The sequence below is a fragment of the Anser brachyrhynchus genome (assembly GCF_964034855.1).
Source record: "Anser brachyrhynchus genome assembly, chromosome: 1".
NCBI classification, from domain to species: domain Eukaryota; kingdom Metazoa; phylum Chordata; class Aves; order Anseriformes; family Anatidae; genus Anser; species Anser brachyrhynchus.
Genome location: NC_137694.1, coordinates 54,589,731 through 54,605,979, shown reverse-complemented (window position 1 = coordinate 54,605,979; position 16,249 = coordinate 54,589,731). Strand labels below are relative to the sequence as shown.

At 38.3% G+C, this 16,249-nt stretch overlaps 1 protein-coding gene across 4 annotated transcripts in view; it reads left to right on the top strand.

The window, feature by feature from the left end:
- The window catches only part of GRAP2 (GRB2 related adaptor protein 2), a 103,959-nt gene that overhangs the window by 37,561 nt on the left and 50,149 nt on the right, over positions 1 to 16,249 (top strand). Inside the window, exon 3 of one of the 4 annotated variants that reach the window (XR_013939185.1) lies at positions 2,705 to 4,587. The exons of the other annotated variants lie outside the window; for them this stretch is intronic. The gene's annotated coding sequence lies outside the window, so the exon portion shown is untranslated. Of the gene's footprint in view, positions 1 to 2,704; positions 4,588 to 16,249 lie in introns of those variants that run through there. 4 annotated transcript variants of the gene reach the window in all.

Below are 16,249 nucleotides of genomic sequence, written 5' to 3'. Positions count from 1 at the left end.
ACTGAAGAGGCTGAAAAAAATAAACAGAAGCAGAGAAATTTCCTCTTTAGCCATAACCAATCAAAAAATACCATCCCTGTACCTGTGGGCTGACTCCCGTGCCCACAGCCCTTTTCTAGTAGCAGGGCAGTTTAAAAGGCAGTAATGTTCAAGTGCTCTGCTATGGCTCTTCTGGTGTTAAGGCAGGGGAAAATGCATGCTGGAGCACTTTTTGGCTGCAGCTGGTGCCAGAGAAAGGCAGGAGTAAGTCACTTCAGCTGTTTCAAAAGTTATCACGAGGAAATATAATGGCCTCTGTTAAAAACCATCTTCAGTTCAGTTCAAGAGGCAGCCCTCGAATTTTACTGCAAGGCACTGCAGGTAGCCAAGTCTTTAGCATGGAGAACATGAACAATGAAATTAGCTGTGTTTTCAAAGAAAGGGAAGAGCGAGGAAACAAGATGAAAATTTCTTAAGTTTCATATGATTGTAGTCATACCTCACTTATGGTACATCACCAGAGTCAATTAAATGCTGCAGGTTTTTTGGATGCACTCCTGATTCTCAGTCATTCTCTCTTTGGGGTTTTAACTGTGGTTTAACTGCCGTTGCTTTATCTAGAGCTAAGCAGCTTGCACCAATTTCAGGTTGCTGCTGCTTATTAAAAATTGGAGTGTACCTTTTTTCTGTTCTTAGGGGATATAGGTGAGGTGCTGAGCAGCTCTGAAATTGAGTTTGTAAGTAGGAAACACATGGCGTTTGCTAGACTGCACAAATAAGTCTGGGGTGGGGAGTGCTGCTTTTGCAAAGCTAGGATGACTTTAACTGAGAGCACTGCTAGTGTTCCACCATTTTGTCAGCAGGAAAAACCTGACTGAAAAAGAAGAATCTCGTTGGTAGTGTTCTTGCTACTAAAACTGAAATGAAGTACTTGCTGGTAAGCTGCAATTTAGGCAAGTGCAGCTCAGGCAGCCGCAGACAATTTTGTTGCTTATTAAGCTAATCAGAGTTGTATCACTTGCTCCCTTCCCCCACGTATGATTTACCTGTTGTCTTCTCAAAACAAAATAAAGCTCTTCAAAGGACTGCTTTTAAGTCACAGCTCGTAGCTAAATGAAGACCTCATAGGAGGCTCTAAGTGCTACCACAGTACAAGTAATTATTTTTAAAAATACATTCTTCATCACTGGCCCTTTTCCTACAGTTCTTGCTCTCCTAATGTAATGGTAAACACAAACAACATATGTAAAAAAGATTTACAGAAGCTCAGGATAGAAAGTGAAGAACAATAACCTAGTTTTATAACAATATTTCAAAATGCAAGTTTTTACATTAAGGAATGTTTCCTTCCTGACAGGAACTCAAAAATACCATTTTACATTCCACTTCTACATTTACAAGTTTGCATACCAATACCACTTTTATATTTACATTACAAGTATGGACATTTGTGTGTCAACTAAGTTGCCTCAGAACACTTCCATCATCTACTTAAGCTAATGAGCTGGCTTCACATTGAGGCACATGAAGAGCATCCGTATATTTTACTTTACAAGGTTCAAATATACAGGTCCTCATCTCTACCTAAAAGGCAGTAGTAAGCATTTAAGAGACAGTAACATCTCAAATGATTCCAGATTATTGTCAAGTGAATGTTACTTAGCAGCTAGATACAGAGCCATTTGCTCTCCAGCTGCTGATAATATGACTGGTAATATACGAGACCAATAATATGTTGTTCAGTTAATACTAAGTGATGACAACATAGAGAATTTGGGATATGGGAGGTATGAGAAGTATAATTAATTCAGATCCTCTGTTACCGCTTTTTTTTAATTAATATTTTGTTAGATTTTTTATGTTGAGTTCCTTCCTCTGGCTAGATTTTTTTCTATACTTTTTGTATGTGTTGTGAGAGCAAGAACGTGCATGTGATACAGCCAATTTGACAATAACTGAGGCAACAATCTAGAAAACAGAGTAGCAATTTACTGCATTAAATTCAGTGTATTTTAAGATAGGTTTTTGCTAAGGGCATGTTAGAAGATTTGCGTTACCCCAAGGTTCGTGGGACAGACCCTGTAATCACAGGCATGCAAGTCTCAAACTTACCTGAGGCTTTTGAATATGATATAATGATTCAGGATAAACGCAAGGGAATTGCAGCCTTAAGTATGCTTAAGCCTTTTCATTCTTTTGGCCCTCTAATTGACTTTTACTGCAGCCACTTTTTTGGTGGCCTATTGCATTAACAGGAGTAAAAATGAACCTTCTTGCCGTTGCATTACTGCCACCACACCCAGTTCCTTCAGAGGCATTTAGAAAGAAATGTATGGCCTGTTTTATATGCACAATTAATAGTAACACATTCTCCTATGTTTTCACAGTCAAAGGCCAGGAATAAAATTCAACAGGATTTTTCTGCTGCATGTATTTCTTGTGTGCATACCTAAATGCAATTTTACAAGTCTAGCTGTCTTCTCTTTGTCTTCTCTTTCATGTCTTCATTATGAATGTAAGGAGTTGCTGAAATCTCACTGAATGCATGAGGAAAAAAAAAGAAAACCAATTCACTTTTTAATCACTGAGATATCCTTCATCTGACTCCTCTTCATTTTTCATCTCTAAGGAGACGAGCAGTGTCATGAAAACAGCCTCCTGGTTTTTGATAGTTCAGTTATCCCTACCACTAATTCTTCTGTCACCTTGTGCCTTTTATTTACAGTCTTAGCCCTCTGCTAGTGACATCAACAGTGACGTTATAGAAGACTCTCACTGGAGGTGTAGGAAACAAGGCAGCGGGAGGAAGAGGTGGACTGTCTTCAACGAAGCTGATTTTAGTCCCAATGAAATAGAAGAAAGGAAAGCACAGAACATATTGGGGGAAAGCTGAACTGCTCCTACATAAAAAGATATTTTAAGCTGATGTCAGCTGTTAAAAATTAACATATAGAAAGTTCAGTTTCAAGGACTGCTTCCATTACACTAGTATTATGCAAAACATATCTGAAAAATACTAAGAGTTTTCTATTTAGGCTTCCTGGCCCAAATTCCCCTCTCATGTTGCTTAGATCTGATCCTCGTTTCTGTTTTTCTGCCCTGTCTTCCTCCCTTCCTACTCTCGTCTGCTTCCCAAAATGTTTCCCTGCTACATAACCTTCCCATTTCACTCTCAGTATCTTATGAAAATGTGCTTCTCTCCCTGTAGTACTGAACGTCTCTAGAGGCTGAGTTGGGTAATCCAGTGTATTTTCTGTATTTTTATAAGTAATTATATGCTAAGATAAAGGACATCTATGAACGAGGATGAAAAGAGGATAATAATCTGTATGCAAGAGGGCTGTTGTGGGACTTTAGCACCATAAGGTCGAAGAAAAAGGGGGTTCAAGAAAAAGATTTAATATCTACAGATGCATATTGTATCTGTATTTGTGCATAGTTGCCTGAATCAAACCAAGCCTCTTCTGAAATCCCTTCTTACGCTATTTCTTCCTGGTGGACTGGACTTCACTTTTAAATGTATGTCATAATATATGGGGTAGGGCCTGTTTTGCTTTCTGTACTAATACTTCATTATGCAATAACTTTCAAAATAGATTTATTTTGATAAACTTCAGGAAGATGAAAGTCCTGTGTTAACCAGGATATAAGCTTTGATCAAGCCGTGAACATTTTAAACATCATACTTCAACTCCAGGCACTGCTGACAGCATTCTTAGCCACGGGTGCCATTCGTCATGTGCTGTTATGGCAAAACAGGATGATGGTAAAGTAGTGGTGGAGGGGATCAGCTCATCTTCACTGAACACTGTCAAGTCCTGATAGAAAAGAAAAAGAGAAATGATAAATGGAGGGATGAATATTCATATATGAGCTGCTCTGATCATTATGAGTATTTTTTTTTTCCATTCAATTTAAGTTGGAGGAGGAGGAAGAAGAGCCAGGTGGTTACAAATGCAAACTATTTGATTGGTATTGGTGCATAATGAATCTGTTTGCCCAAGTACCAATAGTTTTAAAAAATGCTTAAGATTACAGGTAATTGTGTGTGTAACCATGAGAAATTGAGGTGATTAGAAGCAGGTATTTAACAACAAAAATAATTGAATGCTTGTTTCCCTCCTCTGTAAAAGGGTTTAAGGGAGATTAAAATATTTCCCCTGCTGCAAGCAGTAATACCACTAATTCCACTGCAGCTAGAGGTGCTGCTGCTCTGTGTTGTTACAACAAGAGCATAGAACCCTATAATGAGCTCTCACAGGCTTCTCTGATCACTGTTAAAGTAATGGACCTATTTGGTAGACCTGGTCTACTAGAGAACATCTTTCATACTTAGACCAAACTTTGCTCTTAAAATAAAAAGTCCTTGCACTGCATTTCCATAGCTGTTACTGAAAACATGTTCTAAGAAGAGCTGTCTTTTATCCAGTTAACATTTTTAGTTCTGTTGATAGTGTTTCTAATGCTTGTACTTTATCATATCTTTTGTATTAAAGTACTTAAGGATAAAATTAAATGAACTACATGGCACTCTTGTGAAATAGTGTACCAAAGGTTTGGGCATATCTTGACTGGAGGGGAGGCACTGTGCAACCACACACAGAACATCCCAAGGGCCTAAGGAGGGAGAATACAGCCTGTTTCGGTACAGCCCTTACTGGGAAATTCATACTAAATGTGCCTTTGCAGGCATGGAAACTCCTTGTTTCTCTTGATTCTGTTGAAATGGTAGCCAGGTCTTTGCATGAAATGAGTTGTTATTGCCCCAGCACCATAAGTCACTACATATTGGTTTTCATAAGGTGAAATTGTAGCCAACTTCCCCTTGAAGTTGGTTTGATTTTCAAGGGGAAACCAGAAACTGATAAATGGCTTCTCTGCTTGTGTACTGGTTGATGACACACAAAGCTAGAATCCAACCATGTAGTATTTGAGATGCTTATCTTCCTTTGCAGAAAAGTCTTAAAAATTACAGCAGGATGCTGGTTGTTTAAATAGTTTATCGCTGCACTGCTAAAAGCAGTTGAACAGGGAACTAAGGCTTTTTTTCTATACTAGAATAAAAGTAATTTTCTTGAAGGAGGATGATGGGAAGAAATGAAGTTGAAACAATGCTGAATAATATTCAAGCATGTCAGGACAATTTTAACTGCATCTACTGTTAACACCCATTATTAGCAAAGGATATTTCTGTGCTACAGTCATGATGAAAGGCATAAATTCTTAGAACAGGTTAAAGTGATTCTGCCCTGATAACAGATTGACAGCCACCCAGGGTAGACAGGGAGGAACCGTGATTGACATATGACTGGTAGCAGTAACTGTGAGTGACATAAATGTGTATGATCTTATAGGATTGCAATGTGGGTGGGTTAACAGAAACAGCCATGTAGAAGTTGAAAGCAGTTACTTGATGATGAACAGGATGAAAGTTTGAACACAGATCTTCAGGAAATGCCCTGAAATTCATATTTCTCTTGTCTAAGTTTATCTTTCTTCAAGACAATTATGACAACAATAAGAAAACTAGACACACGCATGCACAGATGCACAAAAAAAAAGAATAACCCACATCTATGTTCCTTTTTCTCACAACAAAGAAAGAGTACCACAGAAGTCCAATTCCTTTTAGGCTGTTCAGAGCTGGCCCAACATTAAAGTCTTGGTAGCTTAATTCACTTAAGCATCCAAAAGTTTGGCTGATGTTTGTTTTCCCTCTTCCTCTCAAATTTGAAAAACTAGACCAGAATTACCAGGGTGGGAGGGAATCCTTTCAGCATTTCTCTGTTTTGTTTCACATGGTAAAGATAATACAGAGCTTTGAAATGAAAAATGACTGGAAAAACTGATAGGCCATTCTCAAGTCTCTATTTGTTTAGGTTCAACTCCAAATTGAAAGAGAGGCTTGCTTTTTTGTTTTGTTTCTAAATATGGATCAGGCTTTAGTTGATATACATGTTATTCTAATAGCCATGCCATGTTATGTCAGGATTAGCTGGAAGAAGAAAAGCTGAAGGAGAGTGCCATTTTTATGAAAGGCTAAGGAGGGTAAATTAATGTTTGGGATCTAAATAGTATTTATTTCTAAATATAAATAAATAAATAATAAAATTCTAAATAGTATTTAAGGTGCAAAATAGTATTTAGTGCAAAACTGTTGTATGTAGCCAATCAAAAGAACCGATGTAGTAACAAAACAATGAATGGTTGAAATTTTTAATTGCTATTTTGCCCAATGTCTACATTTTTCCTCTGCCGCATGTTTGTAGTTGCTCGGCACTCTATATTTTAAATCCAAAACCTCTTACTCTTCCCTTTGATTTCTTAGGGGCCAGCAAAAGCATTCTCAGAGCTTTTTAAGGATGCAGAAATAAAGCTGCAAAGCCAGCTGCAAAAGTAAACAATGAAGATCAATAGCAATGCTACCTCCTACGTTCAGGACATCTTGCTGCAATTTCGGTTCTCCTTTCCAAGATCTTGTCAAGGAGTGGAATGGTTGTCAAGTGCTGTGGAGTACACTGCAGTCCATTAAGTAGCATTGCCTTCATTTAGACTGATGCATTTGGCAGCAGTTGAACCGTTAGAGCTTAATAATGTAGTTTATTTTGCTTAAACTCGTATGTGTCTACTGAAAGTCACTTTTCAGAACTGTCTGGTCAGTGTTTGCATTTCTCTCTTGTTCCAAAACTTTCCTTGTATTATTTCTGATCTCCTTCCTGAAGCTTTCCTGTTTGTCCACTATGGCTTGTCTCATCCTTTTCAGGTTTGAGGAAACAAACTATATACAAGCTCGTGATTCTGCACATAGCTGTGTTCCCCTTACCTTTCTTCCTTTTCTTTGACTACTAAGCTGTCACTCCATTTTAAATCTAGTAGGCACACTTCTGTTTTGAGAAGTCCTCGATCACTAATAAAAAAATTATTACCCTGTAGTTAATTATAATGATGTCTCATCTATCCCTTGATATTTCTCACTGATCTCTTTTCTCTGGTGACCAGTGATAGGGCCTGAGGAAACAGCATGGAGCTGCGACAGGGGAGGTTCAGGCTGGACGTTAGGAAGAGGTGTTTGGGCACTGGAACAGGCTGCCCAAGGAAGGGGTTAGGGCAGCAAGCCTGCCAGAGTTCAAGAATCATTTGGACAGTGCCTTCAGATAGACGGTTTGTCTTTGGGGCGTTCCTGTGAGGAACGAGGAGTTGGACTCAATGATCATTGTGCATCCCTTCCAACTCAGAATATCTTATGGTTCCGTGATTTCACCACATGTGGCACAATAACCTTCTCTTCTAGTCCAGTATTCTAGTTCAACCTGGAGGATATCTTCAGTCAGAGTTACTAGGGAGATATATTAGAATTTACACAAAACCATAAGGGTGAATGAGGATTCAAAAAGGTTCACAAAAAAAATAAGTTGAGGGCTAGCTCTGATCAATGGAGCAGTTCCCAAAACATTTTCTTTTGAAGGTTCCAGCAAGAGAGCAAATGAATTTTCAAGAGAGTAAGAAAAAGGGCTGATCTGCTTCAAAATACAGCATCCACGGGGGTGATATTGGAGGTCCAGCACTGAATGGATGAAATGTATTGTTTCAAAGCTTAATGTTTAAGCTGAAAGAATTGTTCCATGTAAGCTTTTTTTTTTTTTTTCCTCCTCCAAGTCTGTCTTCTGAGACTTGAGACCTGCATTGTGTGGAGTGAAGTGGGGAATTATATGCTAAATCAACAAGCATCTCCAACATAGTTAAAAATATGTATTTCATAGCTTGCTGTTGGCAGTTTAGGCAGCATTATGATTTTGCTCACTCATGCTCTGCATTGTTTGTACATCACTTTTCCAGTAAAATATGCTCCAGACTTATGTTCATGTATTAAACATCAAGAAAAATTTAAACCTGGATATAGAAGTAAGAAGAGCTAATTAGGCACCCTACCTGTGCATATAGTTAAAAATACAATGTCATATTAACAATTTGTCCAAGGGGTCCTCAATGTCATGTCCTGCCATAATAATCTCCTCTCCTGAAAACTCTTCTACCGTTATTTCTGTTTCTTCTCTAATCTTTCACCTCTTCCTTTGTTCATCTTTTTCAGTCTAATCACAAATAGTCTGGAATGTCAGCCTCTGATGGCTCATGTTACGGTACAAAACTGTATACTTACCAGTAATACGGGTTGTTTACACCCAAATTTGTAAGTCCTTTCCTTTAAAAGCTGACGAGAGTGTGGTTTCCCTCTCTAACCCTAGACCCTGCATTCATAGAGACATAATCAAAATGACTTAGCCAGATCCACGTTTGCCTGCTCCACCTGATTCTGGTCCAGTGCTCACCTATCCCCTTACCACTGTATCACAACACAGGAAATCTCCGTGTTACTCATAGCAACTAAGGCTACATAGAAGGGTGACAAAATTAATCCAGTTTACTAGGAAAGCTGTACATTGCTATTGTGAATTAACCTACTAGCATTGACACAGTCCTCCTTCTTTCAGACCTTAAGTATTTTAATCTTCTCAGTGTTCTTTGGCATTTTGTGATGGGTTTTAAATCAGTTATTAGTGCTTGCAAAAGACACCTTAAGTTTGTCTCACATGGATCTATGAAAATATCTGTTCATAGCTGCACAGAGGTGAAAAAGACAAAGAGAACATTAAGAGTTACTGAAAATAGAATAAATCAGAAAACACCATTGTATTACTGTATGAATTCCTGGTGCATTTTCACCTTGACTGTCACAAAGAACTAGAAAGATTACAGAGGACAGCAAGTGTGATTTAAGGTAAAGAGTGGCTCATACAGGGGGAAGTACTAAATGGTTTCATTAGCTTGGAAAAAAACAGGAGATATTATGCAGATCTATAAAAGACATGTGGAGCACAGAAAGTGAATAGGAAATGACTACTTGTTATTTCTCACAACACAAAAACTAAAGGTCACCCAGTGAATTTATAAGCTGTAATAAATTAGCTTTAATACAAACCGAAAGCAACACATTTCCCCACTGCATATAATCGTGGAACTCAGCGCCACAGAATTTTGAGGAGGCCAAGAATAGAAAGGGGTTCAAAATCAGACTGATCAATTTCAATGTGTGGCTGAAATTTCAAATGTGTGGCTGCTGAATGTGGTCTACCTACATCCTTTATGTCAGGTTCTTGAAACTATTACATGACTTGAAGCTAGAAGTTTGCTTCAATAAAAGATCACCCAGAACTTATCTCAGTTCTTGCAGGTTTTGCCAAGGTAGTACTTAGGTTCTTCTATTACTGAAGATACTGAACTAGGACCTTTAGTCCAATTTTGCAGAATTATTCTTATATTCTCTGAATTATGTAATTTTGACAGTAAACTCAGACATCTGTTCATATATTGAAACGTAGTGAATGATTTATCTCGTGTAGATTGGGATTTCATCTCCCTTGATGCACCAGACCAGACACGTTGGTCTTGAGCAAGGTAGGAGCATGTTCCTGTGGTGATATTATTTTATATGTCAGAGAGAATCAGAATGAAAATGTAGAATATGTTGTAAGATAATGTTCAGTTAACCCCGCAGTTAGTGTCATGATTCTGGTACTACTGATTGCCAAGGGAGCTTCCTATCAAAACTATGTTCCTATGCAAAAATCCTCAGTAATGTGAGGATCTGCTGTGATGCAAGAGGTGAGGCAACTGGATTAGCTTTTAGCTGTTCCAGCAGATCTGGGTGTGGAAAGCTACTGCCAGAGATTATGCTGGCTCCTGCTGGTATAGGGATGCTTCTGTGGACACAAATTCAAATGAAGAAAGGTGCCCAAAGAGTTTCTATTTCTCCACCTCCTGCTTTTGGTCTTCTTCCTGGATCTTATCCAGGTATCTCAGCTGACATCACACGTTAGCAGGCGATAACTGAAGATGAGACTGGAGAGAAGTTGTAGTGGCCAGGGATGGCCCAAGTTATTTGGTAAACTTAAGCCTGTGAAAGATGATAGGGTCCTAGGGTTGACCCTGGTGACCTGTACCTCCTCACAAGTCCGTTGTGGAAAATGTTGGAGCAGGTATTGCAAACAAGCCTGAAGTCCCCTCCTAGAAGAGGCTCACACCTCCCTATCTACATTGAACTGCTCAGCTTTTGCCTCAGTATCTGGGGTTTGCCAAGTGTGTGGGAGTAAGCAGTGTGCTTTCTCACTCTGATGACACAAAGGATGGGTGAACATGTTTCCTCTGCTGTAGCGCAACTATGCAATGAGTCTGCCAAGGTCCAAAACTCTGTGGTCTGGGGAGCTCCAGGATGTGGCTAGGCTGTGGAGGAGGTATTTCTAGAACTACACAACAGGGGAGATAGGCATTAGTAAAGGACAAGGTGAAAAGAAGAGTGAATGAGTGGAGAGGCATCAAGGCCACTGTTTCACCATAAGGATGTCACGGAAGCGCAAACATCTGATATCCTTTCATCTATAGTTGCTATCATTAAGAACAAAGTTGGGAGGAAGCTTGCTCTCTGAAATGTTTGGCACTGTTTTTAAGTAAGGCCATGCCATCTTTTCTGAGTCAGGGGAGGAGATGTCTGTGTGTCATGGGGGCATCCCAGTGCTAGTCAGAATCAGTTTTGTGTGAAGGTGCTCATGTACGTGCATTTGCCTGTGAATCGAGCTGTGAGGTGCTTGGCTATTACACAGCACTATGCATTTTTAACAAAGCTACATGGCCATATAATATTAAGGCCAATATTCAGTTTGCCAGAGTTGTGTTTTTATATTTTGTTGCTGCTAGTACTTCATACATACTCTGGGCCATACCATGAAAGAATGTCAGGAAACATTAGAATAGGTTGCTCTAGACATGGTCTGCAACCACATTTGAAGTGTGTTCAGGTTTTCTGAGCTGTTTTTAAGTATTTCCTACAAGAGGGTCTTCTTGTGGGTTTGCTTCCAGCTGGAGCACAGGTTGTACAACAAGGCAACACTGGACAGGATGCAAAACTGGGAATGAAACAACCTGCTAGTGTTCAAACTCTTAAAAAACCTCTTTATGTTGCCTTAAAATAGTGCTACAACCAACAAGAATCCGGTCCCTAACTTCAGGAAGAGTACCACCTAATGTTATTACCATTAGGACCATTAAAAAGTCAGCGTTCCCCTGCTGCTATCATATTGTGAGAAAGCACAGCAGTTCACTATTTTTAGAACAGAAGTACAAAATATCAGATAACATTGTGCAGTACTGCGCCTGAGTATCTATTGCCTTTTTTGAGGAGTTAGTATCTTACAGTGATATTTAATTAGACAGTGAGTTGAAACAGTAAAGTGTTTTCTGAATGCTAAATATTAATATTACAAAGCATGAAAAGTAGGAAGGCATAGCTATGAGTTGGAAAGCCCTGCTTTCCTAAATTTCTGTGGGCTATGCATGGAAATCAGAATAGAATGAAGCAGATTTTATCTCAAACCATTTAAAAAAAGAGATGTGCAAGCTTTGCCTGTGCTGACTTAGCAACCATAGAGATGAACTCTTTACAAAATCCACTTTTGTAATCAGATTGCGCGTCTTCCTTCAGTGCCATAGATCACGTACAAGCCCTTGCACAGCACGTGTGGGCATCACTAATACGATTTTCTGTTTATCCATGCCAAGTTTCATCATCCACTGAGAGAGCAGCTTGCTGAGCAGAGGGAAGAGTTGGGTCGTAGTGGATGCTGCTGATACTAATAAGAGAAGAAATTTGGCAAGAATGTGGTGGAATATTACCATCATTTAATAATGTTTTTAAAACAAAAATATGTATATAACTTCCAAACCTCTTTGAAATGCAGTGGCACAATTTATAGGAGATTATATGGATTCAAGAAGGAGGCAAACCAGTTATAGCAGGTCTTCACAGAGCCTACTGAAATAATCATCATGGGCAGGTAGGAATAAGAGATGAGACTGCCCTCCATTTCCTACTAAGATGTCATAAAAATCTGGGGGCATGTACCTCCCCTCCTGGGTGCACAAAGAATTAGTTGCCTTGGCTGAAGAATGTGTCCTCAGAATCATACAGTGTGGAGTTATAACTGATTACAATTTGTTTACAAAGTGCTTCTCTGAGGACAGATGCAATATTTTAGGTTCAAATTTTCTTTCTTATTCCTCTCTTCTCCTGCTGCTCTGCAATTCAGTTGCTGAAGACCTCATTTACCCAACAGCTGAATTCAAATCCAGCCGTGGTCTGTATTCTCTACTGTAAGGAATGAGTTGTTGCTTGATAATTTCAGAGATTTTGTTTTTTATTTTTTTGTTTGCCAGTTTCAGTATAGGTCACGCTAGTGCCCTTCCCTATGTCCTAACATTAAGGGAAGAGCATAGATATGTTCACGTAACCTTAAAGGGGATTGCCTCCTCAGTGCTCTGGAATCTTTCAGCACACAGTCATTAAAAACATACCTTGAGAAGTATGGATGGTATATTTATTCATAAAGCAGCTTCCAAATTAAACATTTTAACTAGCTAGGTGAAATATTTCATACACTTGACAGATGTAAAACATTGATGATTCATGTACTAATTAACTAGTTTTAAAATAGTCTATTTTGTGCAGAGCCAGGCATCCAATGCAACTTTAATGAACTAAGGAGTTTTACCCTGGAATACCCACATAATTTTGTAGATATATTATGCATTTATTCACTATTGATATACATAATTCTGCAAATTACACTGCATTTTACAAAAGATCTTCCAAAACATGTTTGGGGGGCTTCATTTCTGCTGACTGGTAGTCATATGCCAGAACTGATTTAGCCAAGAAGCCTAAGTCTCTATCTAAATTGCTGAGTCAAACAGTGATATTTTTTACTCCTGTTAGGTAGCACCTGATTGATTTAAATGGGATTACTGATGATCTAAGAGAGTATTTAATGTGAGTACGTGGCAAAATTCAGAAAGGGTGTCTTGCTGGGATCAGTGCAGTTTTACAACATGAGATAAAATAAACTCCATCCTAAGATACCACAATGTCCCAGTAAAAACTATTCTGAAGTAGTCTGAGCTGCATACTCTTTACAGATCTCTCAGAGGACCTAGAGAAAGCATTATAATGTTCAAACTGTGCAGTTTTATCTCTGGTGTAGTTTTAATTGCAGTTTGTGCATTTGTTTTGATAGAATTTTGATTCCTGTCAGTGCATGCCAGATAAGAAACCATCACGGTCCCCTTCCTTGTATTTGGGAATGTGATAGAGACTTGGCAAAGCATGGTTAAGTCCACACTCTTACAGCATTTATACCAGAAGGAAAAGATGGCAGACAAAATCGCTACATTCATTTCAGTTATTGGTGTCCAAAAATCTGCCCCTGAGAGCACATCTTCATTTGGAGTATTTCACTGCTAACACCAGCTGCTTGTTATTTCTTAGTTACTCTGAAGGTGGGAGAATAGAATGATGATAAAAATAAATCTGCTAGGTATCCATCAACTTTTCCTCTAAATGCAGCGCTGTTACCCATAAAATTTGACTCTGATAATTTCATAGCAGTGATGTCCAGAAATTGTCTTGTGTCACAGCTGCTCGCCTGGGTGTCAGGAAAAGCTGGTTTCTATGTGTGAAGGATGCTGCCTTGGAAAAAAATGTTCTGCTGAGATTATTTTTTTTTTAATTATTTGGGGTGGTGTCTTTTTACACAGGTGCTAAATTTCCTGGAGTTAATCGGGTAGAAAAATGCCTCTGAGGCATCATTCAGTCCATTAACTGCAATGCCAACTGCCAATGGCTGGAGTTGAATACTAACAGAGTTTATAACTCTTTATGATAATTGACAAAGCCAGACAGATTCACGGTTCAGCATAGCCCTCCTGTTCTTACCTGCTGCCTTCTGTGTTCATATCCCTGGTGGCTGAAACATGCTCCCTTTTTTTTTTTTTTAACAGGGGAGACATGAATATAAGAAGCAGGGTTGTTTTGCTCATTTATGTGAAAATTATACAGATGAGTGAACACCCTGCAAACCAGGATCAGCATCCCTTCCCCCTCATCTACTTATTACTTTAAAAGGAACATTATTGCTGCATTATGTCTGACATGCGCTCCATAACACACGGAGCGTAACAGGAGAGTAGGGAACAGTTGAAAAACTAATGACAATTTTTTAAGATTGCTATTTCCTGAGATAAATTTATATACTTAAGATAAATGTAGAAAAAAACATAGAAGGAAAATGAAAAGATATTGTCATTACTTGGTGTATATGTGTTCTTTTGTTGGCTGTTTCACACTGTGCTGTATGAAAGCATTTATTTTTTTTCTGTATTAATGATCAGTGTCCTGAATCATAAGGTCTTTCCTACAGAAAGCACTAATCCTTCATAGAATTCTTCCCTGAAGAATCCAGTTCAGCAGAAAGGTGTAGAGCATTCCTAAAATGTACATGGGTTATGTGGCCATGCACTTTGGATTCTTACCTCCATATTTCACTTGGGCTATGAGGCTCATGCATTTTAGTTCTCAGCCAGGAGTCTTCAAGCAAAACTTTGCTGGAATGGGGGCCACAACAATTTAATCTGCAGAACACTCCTCTGAGTTTGTATTACACCAACACCCATAAAATATGCTGACTTTGCAATCAGCTATGGATGAGACACAAAATCCAACGTCCTTATTAGCTGGAGTGGTTAATTATCCCAAATTACACTTAAAAGATTAGGAGGTTAATTTTAGCGTCCTGATGATTTACATTATATACAATTAAAAGCTCCTCTCAGCAGTTTCTACAGAATATATGGTATTTCTGTTATACCTCCCATTGTGGGTGTTCCGATATGATTCGATGAAGGAACAACACAGCTAACTATTTAATAGCATTTTTATCTATCTGCCATGTGGTATCCCTGCAGCAGTCTTATTTCTTTGTTATTTGAAAGTTTCTGTATACATGCATTTATAAGGTACTTGGGAATGTGAGGATAAAAAGCAAAAAATAAATGTTTGGAAAGGATATGTTGTACTAAATCTGCAAAGGGTAAAGAGCTCCAGAGGAAGAAGGCAAGAAAATTGGCTCCACCTTAGAAAACTAATGTGAGAGCTGCTGAGTAAAAAAGAACAGTCATCCAGCTGCGATTTATTAAGTGGAAAGCTTTTTTAAAAAAAAGCTGTGGAAGACCAGAAATCAAAGATCGCTGTATATTTACTGGCTTTTTTGAAGCATCTGTTCTCTAATATCAGAGTCTCTCACAAAGACTAATCAACTGATCTTCAGAATATCCTTATAAGTTTGAGATGCATTAGCCTCATTTTACCATCAGAGGCATAAAGAGATTATTTGTCCAAGACTACACAGGAAATCAGCGACAGAAATAATAATGTAGGCCTGTATCAAGTACTAAGACTCAAACATAAAACTGTTCTGTTAGGGTAGGAAGGCAATAACAGAGGGCTCTTGGTATAAACCATAGCCACAGGAGAAATGCTGATGAGAGACACCCGCAACAGTTGGAGAGTGCTATATTGTTCTGTTTATGGTGGAGAAAATTTGCCCTTAGTCTTGGCATTTGGTTAAAGGCAGAATGATGTAAATGTATTTTCAGGTAAAAAAACCTTTGGTGGGCATCTTTGATAGTAGGTTGAAAATGTTGAAAAGAGACAGGCCCCTTCAGGTGTAATAAAGCAAAGACTGTATTTTGATCTTTGTCCACACAATGCCTATTTTTATGAAAAGCAAGAGGATTTGTATGCCACTGAAGATAGTAATACCTATGTTAGTGGAAGTTACGTCATTTTAAATTGATAAAAGGCAAGTATAGCTGGCCTATAAAAGGAAAAAAAAAATTTATTGCTCCAAGGGTAGTTTAAACTGGAATTTCCAATATAAAAAAGAAAAGAGAAAAATCATGTTAAATAAAATTTTTACACTTTGTGTTTTCCTTCAGGTTTTGACCATACATATCTAGGATTGTATAACTAAAAGAATTACGTCTATTAAAACTTTTACTCATTGGGATTGCTGGGTGAACTGGCTATATTTTTTCATAGCTCCTAAAGGGACAGTCGTACAGTATTAGCTAAGCTTATTTCATTATTTATATTACTGTGAGTAAGGATGTCTTTGCAACCGTATTCAATCTGGTTAAGTGAGCTTTTTTCTGTATGTGGGTGTTAGGACTTGCACATCTATATTGTAACTGCTATAGAATATTTAAGAAAGCTGATGCAACTTTTATTAGGTATATTAACTTATTTGTAATAAAGGATTCTCAGGCTTTCATCCAAATTTTCAAGGTATATCCACCAATTCCATGATGTGCTTCTAAGGGATCTGAG